The sequence below is a fragment of the Pezoporus occidentalis genome, unplaced genomic scaffold (assembly GCF_034315485.1).
Source record: "Pezoporus occidentalis ecotype Australia unplaced genomic scaffold, CSIRO_AGI_Poc_V1 ctg13, whole genome shotgun sequence".
Lineage (NCBI taxonomy): Eukaryota > Metazoa > Chordata > Aves > Psittaciformes > Psittacidae > Pezoporus > Pezoporus occidentalis.
The window spans coordinates 8,417,582-8,445,480 of record NW_026913103.1 but is presented as its reverse complement, the minus strand read 5'-3'; positions in this window follow the sequence as shown (position 1 = coordinate 8,445,480).

Below are 27,899 nucleotides of genomic sequence, written 5' to 3'. Positions count from 1 at the left end.
ACAGTCTAATAGGGAAGAAATACAGGGCTAATATAGCAGGTAAAAGAGAGGAGGAACTGAATTAGTTGGAGGAACAAAGCAGACTGACATTCTGCTTGCCCAGCTTGTCAGTATTAGATGTGCAAATGATAAAAGAATTGGAAGAACAGAACGGCCTTAGACACTTCGAACTGTTACACAAGTCAACTCTATGTGTCACACTAATGAGTATTTATGAAAATTAATATGAAACAATGGAAAAGTTCAGTCATTAAAATGTGACCTGCCAACTGCTTCTACCATTGTTTTCACTGCACCCCATGAAACAAAGAACATTTGGTGCCCAGGCCTCTTCTTCATTTTCAACTTGTCCCAAGATTGTGATTTGTTGTTGCAATTTTGTCAAAATGTGAGAAAACAGTGGCTGGTTCCTCCATCAGCATCTTCCAGCAGGCTCTACAAGGACTTTGCTACACAGCAGCTGCCACCCTGAAATGAACCATCTCTTCTCAAAAGAGCGTTATGCTCTCTTTTGTGGAGCTAAGGGCATTCTCCTGTCTTTAGTTATGCAGGACAAATCCTGTTAACACTGGGAGGCTGTCCCACAGGCCTGGAGCAGAGACCCATGTTATGAAATGGCAGAGCCGATGGTTGCAAGCTGATATCAGGGCTCATTTTCTACCTCTTTCCTGATGCCGATCAGACCTAAGAATCATCAGCGTATCATGATGGATCTAGAATACACACACAAGGATACCTGAGATTAATATGTTTTTTCTTTACACTTTGGCTAGAAGATATCTGTGGTCACAGTGAGATAATGACTGGCAGACACTGATTTTCCAGTGACCTGTAAGAATGCTTGCTCTTGATCTCAGTTCAGCACTCCTGCTGGTATGTTTTCTTACCCTTTTTTACCTTATAGTTTTGGACTGGCTCCCACATATCCAAACTTAGTTCTCTTAGGCTACATGTAGCAAATGCTATCCCCATTCTGCAAGAGCCTTTTTGCTAAATTACTTTCTAGTCTTCAGCATGTTTTACTCTCTTTTTTGTTCACCTCCTTTTTCCCCTCTGCATATTAGCATTCCTTGAGGAACAGAGGGGTCTTGACTTTCCATTCCGCCTTCACTTCCACCTTGGTCTTTCTGCACTCATTATGCTTTGCCATCCATTGTCATTGGCTAGGGGATTCCTCTTACCTTTGCTGTGCCACGATCAGGGTGATGGGAGGCAATCTCTGAGCAGTGCTGATTCCCCCATAGTGGCTCTTTCACTGTGTCACATCCCAACACTTCCCCTTTCCAGAGCAAAGGAGGAGAAAATAAAGTAAGAAATTATATTCTTGATGTGGGGGTTTGCACTTGGATCCCTCTTTGGTCTTGGCACCTTCCACTCTCCTTTAACATTATCCATAGCTCCTCCTTTTGCCATTTCAGAAGTTAAATAAAGCATGCAGTATATAATGTGTCTTTCCCTTGCTCCCTGCTTTCACCAGCTTCCTTGCTCTCAGTATTTGAAGTGCCAGTAAATATTTGAATCTCATTTTTCTTGATTCCCCACTTGGTTTCAAAATTTTCAGGTGTGCTGTCTCCTCTTTGCCTATGTGATTTATCTCAGAGGCACTACTCACCTCCCGCAGAGATAAACTGTTAGTACAAATACAGAACAAACAACTGAGATGAATGGATACCTGGGCAGCCATGACCAAGTAAGAAAACTGATCATTTAGAAAAATAGTGCCACACACTTTTAAGGGAAAGAAAATGCTTTCCTTTTTACATACACTTCCTTCCAAAGACAGCTGCAAGGGCAGCTGCAAAGCAAGTGGGGTGGGGTTTTTTGTTTGTTTCCCTCGCTCAAATGGTAGATTCATCTGGTAACTGGAAAAAAATTTAAACTTTGCTTTAGATACATTCAGTTGTCCCCTACTGCTATATCCAGAGATAAACCAGTAACACAAGCACAGCTTTGAACACAGGTGAAGTCTGAACATAAATCAGACTGTGCCCAACAGTCCCAACACCAGCTCTCCCCCACCTCAAGGTCCCACTGGCATCCCCAACACAGGCAATGCATGGGGTTTAAACAAAACCAGGAGGAGGCCTGGAGCCAGCCGTGGATATTTCAAGTGCCTGTTCGTATTGCCTTGTCCACGCTCACTGTCCTTCATAATTGCCATCATATGTTACTAGGTGCAATGTGACTGAAAGATAGCTTTATATGCTATCTTTGCTTATATGCTTTATATGCTGCTCTCTGCTTATGCAACGCAGTACATCCAACAGAAGTATCTCACATCTGTACAGAAGTCGGGACCAAAGTGTCCATAAACAAGTAGAATCACTATCCTTAACTAATTTTCACTAGCAATTATATTTTAGTTGTGTGGTTTGTGATGGGAAGTAGCTAATATCAGCTTTTTACTTCTACTGGTATTAAATGCAGATAGTATTTTTCCTGCTGTGATTGTGTCTCTTCTTTTAACTGTAGTTTGGTTAAAGCAAAAGTAGCCTATATCTCATTTTAAAGTAACTTTATTTTTTCCTCAAACGTAGCAATAATATGAACTTAATAGAGCAGAAAAAATAATACCTTATTTAATTCTTAAAAAGTTTAACATTAAATTCAGCCTATGTACATAACTTGTCTCAGATTGTTTCACACTCTACTGCCAATACTGCTTTGGTTTTTTTCATGTGTTTGTTCATTTTGTCTGTAGCATTCCCTTATCCCAAAATTGCCAAGAGGAAATTTCACAATTCTGTGTACTCAAGGAAATTGGACAATGTTACTTCACCAAGGACATTTTTACTTGGAAGCTAAAATGAAACAATTCTGAATGGGTGGCAGGACTAAGTTATAAAATGACAGTGTTGAAAACTTCGCAGCACCATTATAAATCGGGATTTTTCAATCTCTAACCCACATGATCACCATGGCTCCCTATTTCCTCAACAAATTAAGAATATCCATCTAACTGCAAATCTTTCAATTGATATGTAGGATTGTCTCCAGGTTTAGTAAATACATATGCAGTTACAGAAGTGCAGTAATACCAAGAAGATTGTGTGCATAAATAGAGATTAAAAGTATCCTACATTGTTTTGTAATTTTACACAGTATCACCCAGACAAAAGATAATCATTGTCTGAAATCAAAGGACTGAACCTTAGTATCACTTGCAGAATAGTTCATTCAGCTGGCGGACTGAGGACGTGGGTTGCCATTGAAACGTTCATAATGCCTACAACCACATGCATGGCTAATTACTGCTAGAGTGCCTTATTAGACAGAGATTTTCATGGGTTAAACAATTCTGGGGAACCAGGCACACATGTCTACCCAGATCTCCATCTGCCTCTCTTGTTCACCACTTTCTAGATTTCAGCAGAACTGTGTTTTCTTTCTGCATCAAACTACCAAAGGAGGCCAAACACAGTCACGGAAGCCATTAGAAACCTCAAACCTTGGTACAACCTGCTAAATATTTATTGAATTTGGAAAAAATGTGAGACAAATTTAGACTGAACTTGGGTTGATTTATTGTGTTTGGCAAAACATGGTTGTTTCGTATGAAACCAGACAAAGCTAAGTGGTTTCATTTGAATGAAACTAAAGCTTAAATCAAAGCTGGAGAGACATTACCGGAAAAAAAAGTTGGGGGTTTTGCCTCCTTTCTCCTTTTCCTTTTTTTTTCCTTTTTTTTTTTTTTTGCTATTTTTTCAGGATCAAAAGTTATTTTGGTTTGGGGTTTTTTTTTCATCTTGAGCCAAACTCCATAAAATATTTTATCCGTGCCTTTAGTCTGGCCACACATATACAAATGGAAAATCATGCTGATTTTCAGGACAAGTTTTTTCCTGATTGCTCTTTACCTATCTTCACTAGAATGTACAAAGTCCTCAGAGTTTTCTCCAGATTTATTTCTTCACAACAAATAGATTTTTCCAGAACAGATAATTCTTTTTGTCTAAAATATGCAGAGACTTTCAACCAAAAACAGAGAGAGAAACTTTCATGGTTTTATTGGAGAGGTTAAACCAAATTCCAAAACTATTCCAAATGTTAAATTACGGAGAATAGACAGCTGAAAGCAACAATAAAATAGCAACAGAAAGATGAAAAAAAAAAAAGAGGCTAATTTTGTTATTCTGGAATTCCTGTGCATTGCAAAAATTTATAGCACTTCCTTACATCACCATTGTTAGTATTTGGAATCATCAAGTGGAGTGTTTTTTCCAGACAGAAGTTTTGGAGAATGTGAGTTGCATAGGGTTTTCTCATTGTTTCATTGATACTTTTACATAGCCTTAATTTTTACCTAGTGGAATAATTAATTTGAAAGTAAAATAAATTAGTATCTTGAGGCCAATGCTGACACAAAGACAGCTCCTCACAAAAACAGATATTAAACAACAAAATTTAAAGAACTTTGATGGGTAGCATTACATTTTTTCCTCATATGTTTACACAAAATTATTTCCTTTCAGGTTTGAATTATAAAATTCACCAAAGCAAAACCACAATTTTTGCTTTGAATTGCAGATGTTTTCCTTGAGAGGAGAATGTGTTTAATTTAATTTGCAATGCAGTTGATGCTGGAATAAATATAGCAACAGTTGTGCTGCAATTTGTGTTAAGATAGAATTAAAATATATTTAAAATTTTCTTCACTTGAGGTTAAAGAAGAACATTTAGTTGTCACCATGGTCATCTAAAGCAGAATATGATATAGTTATGAGTTCATTTACACAGATACTCTGGCAACTGAAGGCAGAATCAGGGCATTTTGGCTGTCATTCAAGGAAATCCAAAGATGATGCTTAAACCTGAGTAAAACGCAAAAGGAGGGCACAGAGTACTTTATGCAGGACATGAAGATGAGAAAATAAGGTTTAAAAATAAAGAGGGCATTTATGTAGATAAGACTATCCAGAAATGCAACAGGTAATGCTTAGGAAAGGTGGTGAGAAACATAGAGTCATAGAATAGTTTGGGTTGGAAGGGACATTCAAAGGTCATCTAGTCCAACTCCAATGCGTTTCATCCTGGAATTGTTTATCCCTCTTCACAACCCATAACCAAAGCATGCCCTTCGTGGGGTTGGTCCCTTGCACCCAAGTCTGTCTGTGCCCCGCTCCAAGGTGAATGAGGGGCACTGGAAAAGCACACCAGGGCAGGGGCAAGAGCAGCTGCTCAGTTATGGTAGTAGGACCACATGAAGGCCAATGTAAAGAAAAAGTCCTGCAAAGTTTCAGTACAGCAAATGCAACAACTTCATCAGCTCAGCAGGCAGCTGCTGGCTAACACCTAAGCCAGCCGGGGGTCTTCCCCTCGCCTTCCCCATTGCCTCATGTGATGCCATGCTGTGCAGCCTGAGCAATGTTTCACAGACTGGCCTTTGGCAGGGTCACCCCAAATTAAGTGTTTGCAGAATAATAAAGCAGAAAGGTAAAGAGAGGCAATTTTATACTCCAAGCACATCTAAAATAATGCCCACTCCCACTGTGGCAGGAGAAAAAGGCTAGCTATAATTAAGCTGCTGAAGTATAGCACTTTTATTCATTAAAAACAATTCTTTGATTTAGCACACAACACAAAACACCCACAGACCACAGGAAATCTCTGGGCTAATTCTCCTGCCCTTTCACCTCTCACACATTCGAGCTTTCTGCTTTCTTCCTCCTGTTCATCTGCTTTAATCATTAGCAACAGCCTTGTGCAACAGCTCTAGCAAGTAAAGTCAGCTGTCATCAGAGCATATTTAAACTCTGACTGTTAGTTTCCACTAAATCAGTTCTATGCCCATAGGCCTTATTAACCACAGAGAAGGGCAGTGGTACAGGTCCCAAAAAGCTCTAGGGGGAACTATCCTTTCCCAGATGAAGTTATGGTCCACATGGTCCTTGGACCAGGTTTATCCTTTCCTGAATTTTCCAATAGCTTTGAAGTGGAAATGTGAAAACAATCACTGAGTGACCAGCAGGCGTATTGGGGATAGGTCTGAGGATGGTGGGTTTGAGTTGTAAGCATTTGAATGCCAAAATATAGGATCGTTAGGAGGAAAAAATAAGTGCAGCTCTTGACAGTGGTCTAACAGAGTAAGTGCAGAGAGGACTGCAGTACAAGACGTGGAAAAGGTTTGATTTTGCTCAGGAAATGAGCTCCGCTTTCATAACATGCTTGCCTCCTGTAGTGAGGACTCGAGAGCTGGATGAGGTACTCCAGGTGGGGTCTCACCAAAGTGGAGTGAAAAATGGGGTAGAATCACTTAGAATCATAGAATCATTAGGGTTGGAAGGGACCTTAAGATCATCTAGTTCCAACCCCCCTGCCATGGGCAGGGACACCTCATGCTAAAGCATATCACCCAAGGCCTCGTCCAACCTGGTCTTGAACACTGCCAGGGAAGGAGCATTCACAACCTCCCTGGGCAACCCATTCCAGTGCCTCACCACCCTAACAGGAAAGAATTTCCTTCTTATATCCAATCTAAACTTTCCCTGCCTAAGTTTTAACCCATTACCCCTTGTCCTGTCACTACAGTCCCAAATGAAGAGCCCCTCCCCAGCATCCCTATAGGCCCCCTTCAGATACTGGAAGGCTGCTATGAGGTCTCCACGCAGCCTTCTCTTCTCCAGGCTGAACAGCCCCAACTTCCTCAGCCTCTCTTCATACGGGAGGTGCTCCAGTCACCTGATCATCCTCGTGGACCTTCTCTGGACTTGTTCCAACAGTTCCATGTCCTTTTTATGTTGAGGACACCAGAACTGCACACAATACTCCAAGTGAAGTCTCACAAGAGTAGAGTAGAGGGGCAGGATCACCTCCTTCGACCTGCTGGTCACTCTCCTTTTGATGCAGCCCAGGATACGGTTGGCTTTCTGGGCTGCAAGCACACACTGCCAGCCCATGCTCATTTTCTCATCAACCAACCCCCCCAAGTCCTTCTCCTCAGGGCTGCTCTGAATCTCTTCTCTGCCCAACCTGTGGCTGTGCCTGGGATTGCTCCAACCCACGTGTAGGACCTTGCATTTGGCATGGTTAAACTTCATGAGGTTGGTATCAGCCCACCTCACAAGTGTGTCAAGGTCCCTCTGGATGGCATTCCTTCCCTCCAGGGTATCAACCGAACCACACAGCTTGGTGTCATCAGCAAACTTGCTGAGGGCGCACTCAATCCCACTGTCCATGTCACCAACAAAGATGTTAAACAAGACCGGTCTCAACACCAATCCCTGAGGGACACCACTCGTTACTGGTCTCCAGCCGGACATTGAGCCATTGACCACAACTCTTTGCATGCGGCCATCCAGCCAGTTCTTTATCCACTGAGTGGTCCATCCATCAAATTGATGTCTCTCCAATATAGATACAAGGATGTCGTGTGGGGCAGTGTCGAATGCTTTGCACAAGTCCAGGTAGATGACATCATCTGCTCTACCCCTGGTCCATCAGTTCCGTAGCCCCATCATAGAAGGCCACCAAATTGGTCAGGCAGGATTTCCCCTTAGTGAAGCCATGCTGTCTGTCACCAAGCACCTTGTTGATTTTCATGTGCCTTAGCATGCCTTCCAGGAGAATCTGCTCCAAGATTTTGCCAGGCACAGAGGTGAGACTGACTGGTCTGTAATTCCCCAGGTCATCCATTTTCCCCTTCTTGAAAATGGGGGTTAGATTTCCCTTTTTCCAGTCATCGGGAGCTTCACCTGACTGCCATGATTTCTCAAATATGATGGCCAGCGGCTTCGCAACTTCATTCACCAGCTCCTTCAGGACCCGCGGATGGATCTCATCAGGTCCCATGGACTTGTGCACTTTCAGATTTTTAAGATGGTCTCAAACCAGATCCTCTCCTACAGTGGGTGCAAGGTCTTCATTCTCACAGTCCCTGCATCTGCCTTCCAAGACTTGGGTGGTTTGGTCAGAGCCTTTGCCAGTGATGACCGAGGCAAAGAAGTCATTCAGAACCTCAGCCTTCTCCAAATCCTGTGTAGCCAGTTCTCCCGAGAGCTTCCTGAGGTGGCCTACGTTCTCCCTAGTCAGTTTTTTATTTGCTATGCACATGTAGAATCCCTTCCTGTTATCTTTCACATCCCTAGCCAAGTTTAATTCTAACTGAGCCTTAGCTTTCCTAACCTGGTCCCTAGCTTCCTGGACAACATCCCTGTACTCTTCCCAGGCCACCTGCCCTTGCTTCCACTTATTATAAGCCTCTTTTTTCAATTGAATTTTCCTCAGGAGCTCCTTATCCATCCAAGGAGGTCTCCTGGCCCTCCTGCTGCACTTCCTTCTGGTTGGGATGCAACACTCCTGACCTTGCAGCAGGTGATCCTTGAATATCAACCAACAGTCTTTGGCCCCCCTGCCATTTAGGGCTGTATCCCATGGAACCTTACTAAGCAGGTTCCTGAAGAGGCCAAAGTCTGCTCTTTTGAAGTCCAGGGCAGTGAGCTTGCTGCACGCTCTTCTCACTGTCCTGAGGATCTCAAATTCGACCATCTCGTGATCACTGCACCCAAGGCTGCCCTGGAGAGTCACATTTCCAACGAGCCCTTCCCTGTTGGTGAGCACGAGGTCAAGCATGGCACCTCTCCTTGTCAGCTCCTCTATTACTTGCAGAAGGAAGTTGTCTTCCACACAATCGAGGAACCTCCTGGATTGCTTGTGCTGGGCCGTACCGTCCTTCCAACAGATGTCAGGGTGGTCGAAGTCACCCATGAGAACAAGGGCCTGTAAGCGTGAGGCTTTTCCTATCTGTCTATGGAGTGCTTCATCCACAGGTTCTCCTTGATCAGGCAGTCTGTAACAGATCCCCACATTAATGCTGGTCACACTCCTTTCAATGCAGCCCAGCATACTGTTGTTTTTCTGTGCTGTGAGCACACACTGCTGGCTCATGTGTGGCTTTTCATCCATCAGCTTCCCCAAGTCCTTCTCTGCAGGGCTGCTCTCAATCCCTTCTTGAGATTCCTCAGCTTGTATTGATACCAGGGGCTGTTCTGATCCAAGCGCAAGACCTTGTACTTGGCTTTGTTGGACCTCATGATGTCGAAACAAGCCCACTTCCTGAGGCTGTCCAGGTCACCCTGGATGGCATCCCCACCCCTTGGCTGTGTCAACTCCACCACTCAGTTTATACAGCATTTGCCATTCAACAGAATACTTAAGTTACATGTCCTCGGTTTGGAAAAGTGACATTACAGAGCAACCAACAGTATTCTAGTTGCCATGGCAAAGACAAATAAGAAAGAAACGACTATTTACTGTTTGGTGGTATCCATACTGCCTTCGGACCTATCCTTTGCCCTGTGCAACCTGTGAATTTTTTCAGATGCTTAAAATGCCTGTGTAGAAGCATTTTTAACACTGCATGCAGTTAATTTATGGAAGCCAAAAAGAATCAGGTTTATGGCTGGTACATCTCAGGTTATTAATTATAGTTTATGTCAGTGTAGGGCATCACTAAGTCACTGATTTCTAGAGGCTTGAAAGATGGGTGAAGCCCTAAATGCCCTGCATTAATATTCTGATACTTCATGCCTGCTGCCAACCACTGTTAGAAACAAGATACTGGGTTTGAGTGATGTTTAACTTTTCACAATGCCAAGAATGGAGAGCTTAACAACTTCTGAGACATCTTGCCAGGTATTGAATTCAAACATTAAAGTGAGAGACTGAAACACTACAAAGCAAACAAATGAATAAGCAGCAAAAACTCATGTTCCCATTGTAGGATTGCCAAATTATCACCTGGTATCTTAAATACTGCTTTTAATCTCCAGCATACTTTACTTATTAGCTGGTGGAAGGGTGGCAAGTCTACAGAGGAAATTACCCTGAGCTTCAGAAAATAAGATATGCTCCCCTTAGGGCAGCAACAGACTCAGGTTACTTTTAGTATACACTCTATAAATGGATATATTTAACGAAGTAAGTTTGAATGTTTCAACAAAGCTGAATCACTAGCATTAATATAAAGGTAATTAAAGTTATATCAGCACTTTTGTTCTGAAATTGCATCTTCGAGGGTCAGTTTCAAAAGTTTGGACAGAAGTTTCATCAAGTGAAAAAAAAATCTGTGCTGAGGATAGTCCTAGAGAGTCAGCTCCAGATGGTTCAGCTACATCGAGAGCTCCTGACTTTCGGCTCCAGGCTCCTGCTCTCCACTTCCCTCCAGAGGAGCCTGGAGCTCTCGATGGGTAGAGAGCAAGGGAGTGCCTTGGACCAGCCTCCCAACCAAGGCACCCTTCCACATGTCTGCTGAAATGAAGCTGGCTGTTTTCCTCCTTCTTACACCTCTCTAAATGGCCACATTTTAAAATACACACATACACAGAACACACGAGAACATTTTACATTTCGTTTTTGCAGTGTAATGGTTTTGCTTGCTTTGTTATGGTTTCTTGCACCAGATGTAGGAATGCTGAGACATCTGGAAAAGAAAATCAGCTACAGCAAGAACAAACTACCAGTCACTGTTACAGGCTGCTCAGAGATAGGTGAATGAGATTAAAGACAACATCAGCCAACTGGCAGAATGATTTAGAGAACCACTAGCGTTTCTTCCTTGCTTATCAGCTCCCTCAGCCCAAAACTGTGAGTGCTGGGCCATGTGAATGCTCTGTTCGTCAAAGGAGGCAATTCCAGAAAAAATCCTATGATGATAGTCAGTAATTAAAGATCCTGTTGTGAATGCAATGAAAAGGATGAAAGCAATTAAAAGGAATTTCAGCCTCTTCACAGCCCAGTTTGGGTCTCTTCACCAAACACTTAGGGAGGTTAAACTGACCTTTTATGAGCAGTTCAGCCATAGAGATGTTACACAGGACAAACAACACTGAACAATGTTTTTAAATCTCTCCATACCAAGGGAAACCTCAGATGCAGGATGGAAAGGCTAGTTAAGATCTGCTTACTCCTGGTTTACAACATAGCACTGTGCCCTCCACTCCACGCCAGCATTATTAAGTGTCATCAGTTCCTTACCCCATCTGCCTAGGAGTCTCAGTGGAGACAACATGGACACACTTGAACTAGCTTTAATCTTACCAGCCTGCAGCAGCCCTGTGGCGAGGCACTGGCAATAGGCACAGTAATGGCTGCATGGGGTGAAGAAAGCACTCACAGCTCTGACATCTGCCCCGGCAGGCTGCTGCCATCCCTGAGGTGAAGACATGTAGGGCAATGCCTCTTGCTGACATAGCTGGCCAGAGTGTTTCTGCAGCACACCCCCAGCCCTCCTCCTCCTCCTCTTCCTCCATGCAGCAACAGTACCAAGTTGTATTGCTGAGAAGCTTGGAGTCAGCACAACCTGAGCAAGCAGCCACGGCGATGCAGAGAGCAAGGTGGTCAATTGCCCTCAGGCTTAGCCGGCCCCTCAGTTGGGTTTTGCAGCACAGGCCGCTGGCCTCCCGCAAGTGCCTCAGCCACCTTGTTTAAAACTAGGTTAAGTATATCTGCACCACACCATGTTTCCAGCCGCACTCAGTGTCCTAACCACAATCCTGGCTCCGGAGATAACCGACTGCCTGCATAGTCATGCACAGAAAACTGGGTTTCAAATGCGCTGACTCAACCCTTCAAGCAGGCATTAAGATCACTTACAGAAGCATACAGAATACTGTTTCAGAGCTCAATGATCTGTTTGTGTGTTTACCAACTGGAGGGGGTTGTAGCATTGCAATTTTGCCAAGGCAAAAAGGTGTTCCAAGAAGAGCAGCAGCAGCTGTAAGCGGGCTCTGGGAATTAAAATAACGGCATCTTATAAAACTTCACAAATTGAGCCAATAAGTGTGCAATAAGTCAGTTTTGAAATTACTGTCTTATATCAAGTTTCTCTAATAAAAGTCAAATTTGTGCTTAGAAAGGCTTAAAGCCCATATGCAGGGAAACTTTATAACTCTAATGGGAGCCATGATAGAGCAGTATGTTAGTAAATACATGTGTAAGCAGCACAGTACAAAGAGAAAAGTAGCAATATGTTAATTATCTCCCTCCTGTATTATTTTTGGTTGTCACTGTGGATGCAACTGCAGCAAAACACATGCACGTTCCCTACAGCTGCTCTGTTCCATGAGGAATAAAACAGCAGGAAGACTGGTAATGTGAAAGAAAGAAAACAGGCTTTTCTTCTATAAAAATTCATTACGTGTCCATCCAGAGATAGAAATAATCTATGTTCTCAGTGACTGATTCAGAGGCAACTTTTTTAAAGGAGATACATGGGTTGGAAAAGAAAGCTGTCTGATGCTGGAGAGCTAGTCCGGAAGAACAAGGCTCCTTATTAACAGCCATAGGCTCTCACTTAGCTTGGAAATGTTGCAAATGGTTGTGCCAGCATTGACAGAGGTAGTTGTCTCTCACATCCCAAAGGCCTATATGGCCTCTGGCAGGCTCACCCAACGAGCATGGAGCCAGCCCAGAATCCAGTCCTTCGTCAGATGAAAGGTGAGCAAGGCTGTTGCTGCTTTGCCGGTGTGAGACTTGGACACTGTGCAGAAGACAGGTACCGTCACTGGAGAGGTTACAGCTGTGCTGTGCAGAGCACTGCCGAGTAATAGCAACTCAACCAGCATCTAACTGCACTTGCCAAATAGGCAAGCTTTCCATTGCCCTATACAAAAGTGGGCAAACTCTTTTTGACTGTATTTTTCCTTAGCCACAGAACAAAAAGCACCACTCTGTCCTGTCCAAACAAGGTAACTACTGCTCTGTCAGTTGAAGTATAATAATAAAAGTTGAGCTGAAATGAGCCAGGCAAGGTCTTCAAGGGCAGATACTGGTCTTCTTATTTGAGCTTCTAGAGAAAGAAAACCCCACATTTAATTAAGCATCAAGCCAGAGGACACCGCCAGCCTTCTTCCTAAGGGTAATGAAAAAGTGTACCCTTAAATAGGAAAGGTGGAAAGACAAAGGACTGAGCAGCTCAATAAGGTGTTTTCACATGCTGAGTTAATCCAGTGAATTATGGGACAAAAAGAGGACATTGCATATGCAGTCATCCCTGCAGCCTCAGAACTTCACCAATCTACCACATCACCGCATCACCTTCTCACCTAGAAGACAGTACCCATAATGGGGCAAATAAGTAGAAATCTTTCAAAAGTTATTAAAAACTAGTTTGACCAGTCCAGAAAGATGTGGATAACTAAACTGGAGATATTGCATAAAAAAGGTGAGTACCTAACTCCAAAGGACATTCAAAGTTACAAAGCTCAGTGAGTCCAGAGTTAATAATCTAAGTTCCACAGTAGGAGGGGTCTGTAACATATACTTCTCTCTTCACTGTTTCTTAGTTTACATAGGTCCAGCTCAGTCTATTGGATTTTGTGGTCTCTGTTCTTAGGCACTTGGCCGATGCACTGCGCTGCATAAGCAACCATCCCAATGTCTATATTAGATAATGTCTAAAAAGGGCACTACAATGCTTACTTCTTACAGAGCTGCAGTTGGGCTTAATGTAGTAGGCCAGGTCACCTGTTTAATTATTTTTTTTATCATTTTGAGTTATTAGACAAGGCAACTTCAAAGATTTCCTTTTCCTTTGAGAAAAAAAATAATGTAGCTTCTATAACCTTTCCTTATCACCAGGTCTCCTTAAGACATACTGTTCTTCAGATTATGACATGCTGTGCTTTTAGAAATAGACAAATTATATCCTCTTCCTGTGATATGGTGACTAAAACTGTATAAACAAGCATTTCAGATACCAATGTGTAAACAACACACTGGGTCTTCCCAGTCTGCAAATACAACACGAATGCAAAATTTCCTGGGCCACAGCAAGGATGTAAGGAAAGTAACTCCCCAAATATGCAGGGGCTCTGGACTTGGAGGACAGAAAAATTGCTTCATGTATTTTATTCCACATAACTTTGGTCATCACAAGAGTATGTAAGTATGGAAGTCTCTTTTCTTAGCACGGTGTCTGTTATGTATGGTTAGTTGTCTGTACAAGAGTTGTGTATACGGCAGTGCTTTGTTTTGCTTATGCTTTTCCTTGTGTTTTGCTTTTTGGGTACACAGAGAAGTCAGGCATGTTGGAGAGAATGGGTAATGGATGCACAGCCTGCTTTTCAGTGAGGTGCAGATGGTCCTCCTTCCTCATAATTGGTTATTCCATGGACAAGCATGGTCCCTGTCTCTGACAGAGTCTTCAAGGTGAAGACAGGCAGACATCCATAGTCTTCCCTCACAGACCTCTCAGCCAGTCCTCTGTAAAGTCTGAGCTCAGGTCCTGCCTTGTTTTGAAAGTAAGAATGAACATGTTGAACTTGATTCATAATTCAGGGGAAAAACAATTTTCCTGCATATCCTTAAAAGGGATTGGTCCAGATTTTGGGCAGCCTAATCCTATGTAAATCTCTGTGTGCTTAGGGTTTCCTATGGCTGGATCTAGGCCTTCAGGCATCCATGGCAAAGAAGCATTAAAAGCATTAAAAAAGACATTTTAGAGTCAAGTGAGGCTCACTGAACATAGGCTTGTAGGTTTTCATTCCTAAAGGTGCTTTTTTTTCCTGATGTTTTATTCTATAATATGACTAAAATGGGCACAAAGAGTCCTGGTTGAAAGCAAATTATACAACAACCCTGCTGCAAATAGCGTGAGCTAAAACACTTGATTTTCAATAGGGCTTTCAACTCTAGCACTCTGGATCCAGCTGCGGGCCTTCAGTTTTGGCTGCAGCTCAGGGACAGAAAGCTGCAGCCTCCATTGAGTGCAGTGAGAGGAGCATTCAGAGACATTTTTGCCAGATGTGGGAAGGGCGAAGGTAAATAAACAGAGTCTCAAAATGCAGTACCTGAAATAGCAACTCTTGCTTGCACCTTCACAGCATTTTATCTCTGATATTACAGGTTTTTCACTCATTCTCTTCATTTTTTTTATGTTTGTGCATCGAATCTTAGAATAATAGAACGGTTTGGACTGGAAGGGACCTTAAAGTTCACCTGATTCCAACCCCCTGCCATGGGCAGGGACACCTTCCACTAGACCAAAAGTGCTAGTCCACTAGACTAGCTCAAAGCCTCATCTAGCCTGGCCTTGAACACTGCCAGGGATGGGGCAGCCACAACTTCACTGGGTAATCTGTTCTAGGGTTTCACCATGTGTAGTATGAAATGTCTAAAGAAGGTTCTGGAGCAAATAGTACAATTTCGTTTCATATAATAATTCATGCAAATCCATAAAGCTGTAGTAGAAATTAAGTTGCATTCTGTTAGTACACTAAACACTATTGTTTACTGTACTAACACTGTTTTCAAATATATTTGTATTTTTCCATTAAAAGATTAGTCCCTCCCTAGCTTTTGAAGCTCATCTGCCTTTGAGATGATAAGGATCCACAATGTGTAGCAAAGAAGTCTTTTTCTAGAAGTTTCACAACATGCTCTGCTCCTAAATTGGGAATTATTGCTGTCTCCATATTTCATAGTATTCTGGGGAACATGAAGTGAGCTCTTTTATAGACTAGGACAGAGGGGCATTGGAGCAGCATGTGCAGGAAGTCACAGTGTGACCACTGGGGATACAATGAAATGGAAAAAAAATTGTATTTCTACTTACAGTGCTATCTGGGAAGCAATTTCCCAATAATATAAAAAGATATATGGATATTCTGACCTAGTTTTTTGTAGAGACTCACTGCAGCTGAGTATTTCCTGTAGTGACCTGGATCCAATATCATAGAACCTAATAAATCAGTTAGTATTTCAGGTAACTAAAAAATTAAAAGATGCCTTAAAGATTTAAAATTTTTCCCTACATCATACTCCATTTTAACAAACAAAGGTAATGCGAAACATGTAAAAAATCCTCTCCTTTATTAATTTTTCATTCTTTTTTATTTTTTTTTACTTGAAAGATATCCAACTACGAGAGGGGAAGCCATGACATTAGAAAGAGCTTTTCTCTTTACCAGTGTGTTCAGAGACAAAGTGTGTGGCACATTTCAGTGATACATAATCCCCAGTTCTTCTTCTCAGTCTCTAAGGAATAAAGTCAGAAACTGTTCTTGTGGCAAGAATGCAGATTTCATCTATTCAGTACATCTAATGCTGTTCAGTTATTAAACATCCTGTGTAGTTCTGATCTGTCCCCAGATATGGGATTTTCTTCTGTGATTTGACTCAAGAATCCAAGTTTTCATTTTTGTCACATAGGCTCCACAATGACCCCTCAGTTCTCCTGTGTATGGGGATCCCATATAATCACCCCATGTACTTTACTAGACCCTACTCCTATCACTTTGCTGGGCTCTGCTGACCACGATGCAACTGCACAGGCATCATGCTGCTTAGCCCAGGAGAATCTGACCATTATAAATGTAAAAAAAAAAACAAAAAAAAAAAACAACCCCGGAAGCTTTCCTATTGTTTTCCTAAAACAAAAGGATCCTAGTTTCATAAAGCCAAGGCTTATGTATTAAACATTGAATCTGTTGATCTTTGCCAGCCATTACATTTATTGGAAGTTCAAGGAGCTGAAACAGTTAATTCCACATCATCTCTTAGAAAGAGCCAAGTAGCAGAAAAGGGTTGGTGAAAGGCATTTTCCTGTACTCAGAGTTTTAGTTAATTTTATACACAATAACTAGGATGACACATTATTATGGAAAGGTCATAATTCATTCCAGTCCATTTGCAAGCCAGAAATTCTAGGATTTGCATAAGTTTTTTGTAAAATGGACAATTTCATCTACAGCATGCAAACACTCTGAATTGCAGCTGTCAGGAGACAAAATTCACCAACAGAGGAATGGAATTAAAGTCAAAAACATTTCAGTTAGTGTATTTTATACTAGAGAAGCATGAAAAGAAACTTTACAAAAAATACTTGTGACACCAAAATAATATTTTGGCACTGATCCATAGGTATGAATTCAACCCCAAGTCCGTAAAACTCAAAGCTTTGCATTTTTAATGAATCTCTGATGCAGGCTTCTACGCTTTTCAAGTTATCCTGCCTCTCCCAGCCCTGCAGAGAAACACGCAAACTAAAATCCCTTACTGTAGCCATAGTTTACAGCTTAGTTACTGATTTTAGTTGTTTTGGGGTCTTTTTTCTATTTGCAAATATTCTATGAAAAGTCTGTTATTTAACTGCTCATTTCTTTAATGTGAGTAATTTAATTTTCAGGTTACACACTGGACACACAGTATTCACTGCAAATATCAAGTAAAATCCATTTAAGATTTGAACTAAGACTTAGGATCATCACTGGTAAAGCAGTAGAGACAAGACCTTACTTTGAGTTCCCATGATGAAATTTAACTACATAATGCCATTGTGTTTACACATATACCTGACACTAGAAGTTAAGTAATTAAGCTTACAACTGGATCAAGGGACTTGTCACAGGAGGAACAACAAAATGCTCTTCAGCGTTGGTTTTACTTTAGAATAAAGAATAAAAGGGGGGGTATTTCACTTAGTTGGTTGATTCTTTTATTTTTTTAACTTTTTTTTTTTTTTCATAAATGTGGACCTGACAACATCAGGTTTATGAACACACCAGGTTTATGAATGCATAGTTTATGAATACATTTTGCTTTTAACAAATTGCCTATGCATTGGGAAATGTTACCCCTGTCTCCCCTCCCCAAAAAAGCTAAGTGCTCACAGTGACATTTTATAACAGATATTTTTATACTACCTAATTAAAATAGGAGATTTCATTTCAAAATATTTTTCCATTTTGTTTTTTTTTTTTTTGAGGGGGGGCGTTAAGTTTAAAAAGTCCTCAGACCAATATGTGTCCCTAATGATTTAGGATTTTAACTTGCTATCTACTAAAAACCTCTGAACGTTTTAGGTTTGGGTAAACTTGATGCCCTGCTCTCAACAAAGTGCAAACAAACCTGCCATGCTGGAAGACCTCAGCAGAAAGACAGAGGAGTCACAAACTTCTGCCTGAACTCAGCCCGAATTTCAGTTCCCTTCAATGCCACAAGAACAGTGGGAGCTGCCTGCGGGCTGTTGGTGGTACCTTCCTCCACCATATTCCATGTGCCTTCAGCCACCCGATATAAATCCACTGTCATGTGTGAGTCAGAGCCCGAAGACTCCCTAGGGCAGAATTGCTATTTCATAGCAACCTTTTTTGGTATGCTCTGAAATTGGCCAAGTCAAGCAGCTGCTATTCTGCATTAGTCATTTGGCAGGCAAGTTGATCCTGCAATTTGTTGAGCACACATATTAGTCCTTTAATGTAGTCCATTAAACAAACCTTGGTGCATATGAGTCCTCAAATTCAGTGGGAATACCACAGCAATTGACAGATTTTGGTTTTAAGGGTTCTATCGTGGCCAGTAAGTGGGAAATTTGCCATGGAATCCCACTGGTGTGGGGGGGGATACTCCAGGATCAATCAACTCTGTAACAACATGGAGGAAAAAACACTTTTATACGTCATGTGTGGTTTAACCCAGCACCGTTGTTCTGCTACAGAAAAGTCCTTGACATGCAAAATCTGCATTTTCACTTTGTAACGCTACAGTTAGTCTTTGCCAGCATCTGCTTGGATCCACTATGAAAGTGGAAGTAAAACTGAAGCTACTCCAATTAAAGGCGTTGCATGTTTGCAAAAGCTTAAAATGCCTTTTTCTTCTAACTCCACACAAGACACATCTTCCTGGATAATCCTGTGAATCCGGGCAACAAAAAGCCACTTCACACAGCATGGCTCATCTGGATAGCGAAATATCCAGAGGAATTAGGTCTAGGGAAATGCTCTGATTTTCAGTTGTTTGAAGGCAGGACAAGTTAATAGTGTCACTGGTGAAGATAATCCAAGGAATTTCAGAGATAAACAGGAACTGAAATCTCCCTGGCTAATGGATATCTGATGTTACACCTCAGGGTTTTTTTCATAAGTCTGTGCTTATAAAGACTGTCAACAGCAATGGATGTAGTGGACTTGAACCTCCTCATACCCACCAGACAATGCTGTTCTTAACCAACAGTCGTATACTCTTTGACCTGCAGCTACTTTTAAATGTATGCTGCTACACATCAGTGCTGACCCACCTCAATTTCATTGCATGTGGCTATTGCTGTTCCCAGAGCACTGATAGCTGGCTGAAGGCTCTACTGTGGAGAAGAAGAAAAGGTCACTACCGAAATAGCTTTCCAATGCAGGCCCTGTCTGCAGGGGCAGATGCATCTTCTCACACACACTCCACATCCCCCTGCAGTCAAGGGGCTCCAGGAGGAGCAGACAGGCCTACCTATATGGAGAAAGGAAAAAGGTGGATACATCCCTGATAGGAAAGACAGGTCAAGTAAAGGGAAATAAAAGTGCATTGGAATAAGCCTTGCTCATTAAAAGGGTCTGGAAGCCAGTTTGGAGGATTTTCTTCCTCTGACCCATAAATGTCTCTTTGAAAAGAAGACTTGTAAACCATTTAAGGAAAGTGTATTTGAAGGAAGTGGTTAAAAGAAAAGAATATGAAGCCAGTCACTCCAGACAAAGGGGGCTGTGTTTATCAAAGTTGTTTTAAAAGGAAAAAATAAAGTAACTATGTTGGCTGAGTAATTTTTTTCCTGCTGAAGATGGCAAAAATATTAATTGAAGAACTTGACAAAAAACTGGCTGTTATTTAGTCAGCTGTACTTAGAACCTAATTTATGTCCATTTGCATCCTCATTGTTAGGAAAGTATCCCTCAGGAGCTAACAGTGTGAGATAGTACAAAATGTTTTGTTGTCGTGTTTTTACTTTATTTTATTTGAATATTATATTTCATTGCCTACAACCAAACGCTTGGTAATTGTATTAGGTTTTCTCAACATGACAAAAGGGTGACATGCTGGGTGAGAATTTTAGTGGAAAAAATTATTTAAGGAACAAAAAGTCTTGTTTCTTTCAACTCCCAACCTTTTGAACACCAGCAAATAACTGAGTAGAAAAATGTCATCAGAAAGAAGTATCTGTGACCCAGTCAGGACATTAACTGGCTGAAATGAGGTGACAAAGTACCTAGAGTCCAGCTGTCTACAGGAAATATTCAGGTCATCAAGGTGGGGGTACTTCCAACTCACCAAACGTGTTGAGTATCCTTACAGCAGGCCCCTAGATCCCCCTCACAAGGCACACCTACAACCTCCACTTCACACATATATACAAGGCACACACACAGTTCTTAAAACACACAGAAAAACAATCACAGTATGAAACAAAAAATACGACAAAGCTGGCAGGTGTCTGGGGACAGTGGAGTATTTCCTCCCTTTATTCTTTTGCTTTTTCCATCTGTTTTAATCCTCTCTCTCCTCCCAGCGTCAGCCCTTCCTGCACTCAATCCTTAGCCATGCTGCCCCTCTGCCACAGCCATCCTCCCATTCCCCGTACATCCCTGTACATCCTGTGGCGATCAGCAGTGCCAGCAGTTAGCCATGGCCTGCATACCCAAAAGGACAGGTAGCAACTGAAATGTTCCCCCCAGGGTCTCCTGTAAGCATCGCCACCAGCAAACTTGCTGCTGACAAAGGCACTGTGCCGGCCCCAGGAACCAAACACCCAAAGAGCAGGGGCTTTCCTGTAGCCCAAACGCAATTTACTGTAATCCCTTGCTGCCCCCTGTGCTTATGCAGTACAGACCTTCTTGGGTTACAAGACACTTTGAAGATCTCACCTTCTCCCATTACCTGTCTTTTACAAAAAATGGCCACAGATGTGAGCCTGCTAGTGTGTCAGAGGACTGCAGTTAATGATTTATAAGCCAATACTTCCTATTGGGCATGTTTAACATAGGGGTGTATGGCCGAGGAGCAGGCTACCTTGCTGCAGGAGCACCCTCTGCTGACTCCCATGTGGGGCAGCAGCTCTGAGGCGGGGGGACGACTCCCAAGGGGGGGCTGCAAGGATGCTACATCTCAGCTTCAGGGTCGTGCTGACTGTCAAACCCCTCACTCTGCTGCAAGTAACAAGGTTAAATGTCCCAGCAAAGCCCAGATGAAGAGGACTCTAGTGGAAATACTCTGATGCATAATCCTCAGGAGCCCTGTGCAATGCACCCCAGCTCATGAAGCATCACCTGCAGAAAGCCCAGTGTCATTCCTGTGAGCATGCTCCAGCAATCACACAGAAAAGGCTCCTCTTGAGCCAAAGCCACAAGGAAATGGTCTAGACAGCTACACCTGAAAATACGCCATTGTGTGTGATGGCATTTGCCATGTACTCCTAATTCACCCCAGGTCCAAGTGCATCACAGGAGAGGATGTGGGCAGATACATTTGCCATGTCAAACATGACTCTCTGCAGGTGGGACCGATGCTCTGGACCAGCAGTCACAGCCTGAAAAAAAAAGCCCTCCTTGGGAGTGTGCACTGGGTGGATCTTCTTCAACTCCCTTCCCGTCCGTGACAGCTCTGGAGCTGGAAATGCCAGTAACAATGGTGAGAACAGTCAAACAGCATCTTCCTGCAGGGATGTGTGGACTAGATCATTCTAAATAAACAATGTGGCATAGGAAGCAATGGCTGCTCAATGAACACCCATTGTGTAGCTCAAGAGTACTGTTGGCAAGTGCTTGTCCTTCCTACTCTTCCCACATCTATCTTTATGAGTCTATTTATTATTGTATTTAAATGTATTTAAAAATATTTTTAACGTTTCTGAACACTTTTTAAGCATTTGCTAATTGGTGAGCTAATGGTTCTTCACATCATCAGGAATCCTGGAGAGATTTTTAAATTGATGATTAATTTCAGATTCCCAAAATGCAGTGAGTGGTATAAATGTTACAGAAAAGCTTTCCAGGGCGCTGTGCGGTTTCATCTTGCTTTCAATTTTGCTTACGTTTCAGGCCACTTTTTTACCTGGAAAGTGATTACAAAACCAAAAAGCTCATGGCTCTCTAGGCATACCTCTACCGACCTGAGGAAGAGTTTGCTGAAAGCTTGTCTGCTTTTTCAGACTAGTGCAATAAAAGATATTGCCTTCCCTTATAAGCCTTGCCTTGCTGACTGATCAAAATGTTGCAAATGTTATTTCCAGCAGTGCTTTATTATTCAGATTAGAAGGGCAGGTTTAAAAACCTACTGTAGGGGCATGTCCTCATTTAGCTAAAAATCAAACAGACATCTTCCTGCCTGAGACTTTTGGCTGCTTATCTCCAGGCTGTGGCACAGGACCCCATTTGTGCACCAGTAGGAAACACAAATGGCTGCTGGAGGCTCTGCCACTGGACACCCTTCATGCCAGGATGGAGACTGAGGCTTAAGTGTCCTCTCATCATGCAGCAAAGATCCCAGCTGGGCTACTTCTGGGCTATTTCTCCTTCCACACTGGTGTTTGTGAGCCCCAGACTGCCCTTTCCTGCTGGGGATGCTGCTGGTTGATGCATAGAGGGAGGCACCACCGGCTAGCGTGGACAAGCACTGGGACACATGGAAGCTGCTGCATTGATACCCAAGCAGAGGACTGTCATAGACTCCTTTACATGTATAGCATGGGTCTTCACTGGAGCTAAGGGCCACCTGTCTTTACAGGCTGCTGCACATCTAGGAATGCCTGCAGGGACTGATGTTACCAAATTTCATTACACTATGCTTTCTCAGATTATCATACAACATAGAGTTTGTATTGTTGGGTTGCTGTTAACAGGGCAGGGACACAGGCAGAGGTGATTTTGTAGTAAAAGGTGAATTCTTTTCCATTCCCTCACCCAGAAGGACCCCAGAACACCTTCACAGAGGGCAGATCTGAACCATTGCAAGGACAGAGACCTTGGACCAGGACCAGGACCAACTGCTATCAGAAATACTGTGCATGTTACACTGTCATGGAGAGGCAATTTATTTAGCCCTGTTTCTGTGTATTTAATATTTTTAAAGGTGGTGGAAAAAGTACAGATAGCCTCCTTCTGCCAAAACATACCTGGTAATAGACCTTGAGCTGTTATCTGATTGGAAAAATGTTCTGACTGAACCGTCTTTTGGATTTCAATTCTGGAAGAGCTAGTGCATCAAAACCACACATAACATCTCTTTTCCACAGTTACATAATTATCTCAGTTTCTTCTGAGTGTCTTTCTTTGTCTCTTTTCCTTTTCATACATGTATTTTTCTCTTCTGTTCAATAGGGAGGAAGAGTTTCCTCCAGATAGTGGTTCATGACTTGGCTTTTCAAAGTACCAGCTTTAAGCTTGCAGCTGTAATGTCACAGGATGGACCACATTCCTATGAAAAAGCTGAACCTTTGGGGGTTTTGTCAGACCCTCACTTTTCTGTGACAACAACAGAGAAAAGATTGTCAGTAGCAATCATCTTGGGCATCTTGAATGTCACCCAGTCACAGATGTCTGCACACAGAGACTTCCAAACTGTTCTTTTAGTTGGCTGCTTTTAACACAGCCTTTGGACAAGACAATCCCCAAAGAAAACCAAGTTTCCACTGGAAACCAGGTTCCATGTTTTTCCACCACATACAGGGTTCAGTTTTGTCTTCTAGGTGCCTCCTACTCAAGAGGCTCATCCTCTGTATTTTTACCAGGTTTTGGATCAGCAACAGTTTGGTGTAACCTGTGAGCTTGATATTCATTCTCATGGTTTACAGTCAGTCATCAGGTACAACTAAAGGGCAGTTTTAACTACATGGTTTATTTTGCTAGTGCTTGTCACAAAGCAGCATCTAACAAACTCCCTGGCTACCTCAGCCACAGAGAGTAAGGCACATGCTGTCTGACAGAACAATCTGCTTGCAATAGCAGAAAGAGGATTTGTTCTGAAGGTCTTTTATTTAGGAAGAGGGGCAAAATGTTAAGGAGTGCCAAGATTTTTCTTTTGCATATAAATCCTCTCACTTTTATATCAGGGGTCATGCACCGCTGAGGTATGTGGTAAGGAAATAGCATCCTGAACTTGCCTTATACCAAAAAATGAAACAGATCTTCAATATTCCGTGGAGAAGAGAGTGTGCATCATTTCTTGAGAATAAGCCCTTTGTGTCTCTATTATTTTTACAATGCGCTTTAATGACCTGAAAGCATGTGCGCGCCTTCTTAAATCATCACATTCAAAACTACATTTTGACTGTAAAATATATTAAGAATCTTATAGAGGAAGTTATGCCATGTGTGGGGTTTTCTCTGTTTTCAGCAATAGGATGAGTTTTGCCCATACTACAAGGACAAGCTCCAAAAAAAAATAAGGTGGGAAGGGGAACACATTTAAACAAAAAGAATAAATCCTAGCTCTAGACACCAGTGTTAGGAAAGTCACCCTCACCAGATGGTTAATACAGACAAGGGAAAATAGCCAACTTGATTTCAAATGTGAGAGTGATTTTTAAAATGAATTATAGAAACTACTTCAGATTCATTATTTTAAGCAGTGAAACTCATGTGTTTAGCTTATGGGTCTGGTTTGAATAAAAGTTTGTCTTTCTTGAATAGAAATCATATGTGATTCCAGGCAGCGGCCTGGACCATTTGCTAATACTAATTGTTGCTGGTTGAAAGTAGGGTAGAGGATTGTTAAAGTCTTCCCTGGCAGCAACTTGATCTGTGGAAATGTACTTTACAGGAACTGTGATGAGGTTCACAGCTGGCAGAAGCCTGTGATAGGGTGGCCACATGACTTTACATCTCCCCTTTAATAATGGAATAAAAGCTCACATGACACAAGTTTGGAAGGTAAAGGATGGCAGGGATCATATAAACTGAAACAGGGATGTATATTTTTACAAACATTTCATATTTTGAAAGATAATCAATGATGTGGCTACTTTGAAATAATATTATCACAATATGCTGAAGTAAAGCTGGCACGTTAGAAAGCCACCAACAAAGACCAGATGGGCTGTTGAAGTTCTCACATGAAGCATCAGTGGTTTAAAAAAAAAGTGTTAGATTATAATCGTATCAGTTTGCCCTTGCCCAATCTCAACAGAAACCTGGTCAATTGGTAAATACTTCATTTTCTGATAAGGAAGAGCTGTAACATTAGTTAAATAGATAAAATGTGATTATTCTGCATAATTTACATGTTAGCACCAGTATCCTGGTAAATTCCAGAGTGAAACCTTATCTTCAATTTCTGAAATGCCAGGGTTTTGCTATTTTCAACCTTCAAACAAAACACAGTGCAGCCTTGCTATTCACATCCAATCTGGCTGCATCTTACTGCTGTGTGAAACACCTAAGGCATGATTCAGCTGCCCAAAAGTAGGTCTTGGAGCCCTTAAGAATGCCCTGATGTGCCTGAGACACATCCAATGATCTGGCAGATATGGTGCATAACCCACTGCACCCCATGTCCCTGTGTCCCCTTCCAGGGTGGCAGCAGGGAGACACCCTGTGGCATGGCAAACACTGACAGAGACTGAAAGTTGAAGCACTGAATCAAGTTTCCTATGTCTGTGGTGTAAACCTGGCAAGCTACCTTGGGATAAGGCTCTATAGGGACTCATAACAGAGATGTGGGCAGGGTACAGAGAGGAGATGCAGGTTTGACGCCTAGGTGGGTTGCTGTGGCTCCTTTCCCACAGGGAGCATGCTGGAGTTGTAAGAACCGTTCAGCTCCAGTTGAAGGGGTGAATGGCATTTGGCTGGTGTTTATACTGGTAACATGTCACTCATGAGTTCATCAAGAATTTCAGCCTGCAGTTCCAGTCAGAGAATTACACACTTATTTTCACTGCACACCCAATCAGTACCAACGTGTTTTCTGAAGCTTTGTCATGCTTGGGTAGACAGAAAGTATTCTTTTCACTAATATTTGTATTGTTTCACATCTGGTTCAGAATAATCCTCATGCTATTGTCAGTGGAATTGCTCTGCCATTTCCTTTCATGATGTACTTGATGGCTGCCCTGGAAAACAGTTTATTTACAGGTTCACGAAGATGCCATTGGGTATATTTCACATTTGGCAAACTACAAAAGTAACATTTACAGTTATAAACAGCTGCATAGACTAGCATATATGTTATACAACTTTCTTCACAGAGAGGTATACAGGGTAAATATAATGTAAATAGCTTTCCAGAAGTCAAAATGAATGCAGAAAACATGGAAGACTCTTAGGGAAATAGAAAGAAGTGCAACTTTTAAAAAAACTCTTCCCTTCCAGCCCTTCCCAATCCCAGTCATGGTTATTTCACATTCTCTCTCACTGACTCTCATTTTATATTGTACTGAAAAATCCCAAACCTTCACAACCACTGATTCTTTTCATTCATGATTTTACTTCTCTACCAATTTGCAAAGAAGCAGCTGGCTGTGAATGTTCTTGACACTAAAATGTGGGCATTGGTCATGCTGTTGTCTGGGCCAACTCTTGCTTTTCCTTGACGATTTGTTTTGTGATTCTTGCCAAGTTCTTGTCATCATGACAATACTACCTTACAAGCATAGCTCTAAAAGGAGACTTCTAACTTCTTCACCGTTGTCAGGTGGAAGGGTGAGATGTACAAGAAATTAAATATTTCTATTCTCTGACGTGTTTTGAGCAGTACATTGCAGCATCAGGTATGTCTTTCATGGATAAGCACACACTGCTACCCATATAAATGCTACAGCTATGTAACAGCCACTTGTATATAAAGACTGCAGCTCCCCTGGCTGTGGGAATTCCAGAAGATTGTAACAAACTCACAGGTGCCCGTGGCAAATATTACCTGAGAGAAAGTTCATTTTTTACACTCATAAACCTGGTATTACTGAATGAAACTTGCCTTGTCTGTATATCTCTAAAGAGGAATGGAGGTTGCTGTACAGACAGATCTCTGATTCAAAGACCAATGCAGTATCTCACTGATTTTCCTGTCCCTCACATTCCTGAGCAAATACACATTTTCTTCTCTCTGCCCCTTGTATGTCCTTCAGTCCTCTTCCAGTGGAGGGTACGAGGGAAACAAGTACAGAAGGTGCAACAAGATTAATTTCACTGCCTGTGGGTGAGTGCAACCCTACCCTGTAGTCTTCTCCTGTCTCCTCTACCACACACTTCTAAGAGGTGCAAAGCAGCTCCAATGATGTGGACAAACAGATCAAAGGACCAGCAATTCACACCTGTTCACTACGGACAAGGCTGCAGCACGGATCCCAGGACAGCTTCTTGGAAAGGACTGACGTAAACTGGTTTCCAGAACAGCCAAGATTATGCAGAAGACCACTGAGGACACTGAAAAAGAAGAATAAGACAGACTGAAGCCACCTGAGACCCACACTTTCTAAGCCATAACTGAGAGTTTCTGCATGTGTCTACCTTTCACAGGCAGTTTGGTGCAACCGCTGAGCAAATGTTGGCTTTTCCAAGAATGTGCTTTGGAGAACAGTGTGGACAAAGGCTAAGAAAAGCCTTCAGAAAAGACAAATGAAACAGGAATCAATGGAATCCTTTCACCAGGTGTAATTCGTGTGTCTTTTAAATGCTATTAACACAGACAAAAACAAATTCTCAGTTTCTGTAATAGTAAAAGCGGTTGCAATTATAGTAGGTTAGGATTCAGTGTTTCATTTTCTTTTATGCATTATAACATCCAACCATCTTTTAGCTGTCTCTGTCACCAAGTCCTGACTCCCTGTTAAGGCTCAATCTTTGGCACTTGTAACTAAAGCAACGAGACCAAGTCCTTACACTTATCCACTGAATGTGTTGGCTCTGAGAGCTTTTTCCAGAATTATGTCAACTTTCCACTTATCACTTATCTTCCTACCTCCTGCAAGTGCCCCTACTCACAACACTTTGTACATAGCCTGAGCCTTTCAGAGACAATCATGCAACATATTAAAACCATTCTAATCTGATGCTTCACACATAACCCCTCAATCACAGCTCGTACTGATTCCAACCATCAGGCTCATAATCTCTGTAGCACATTGGCCAGGAAAGAAAAAAGGGAAAATCCATTTTCATTCTATCTTATCCACAACATGTGCAAATATTACCTCATCCATCCTTGAGCTGGCT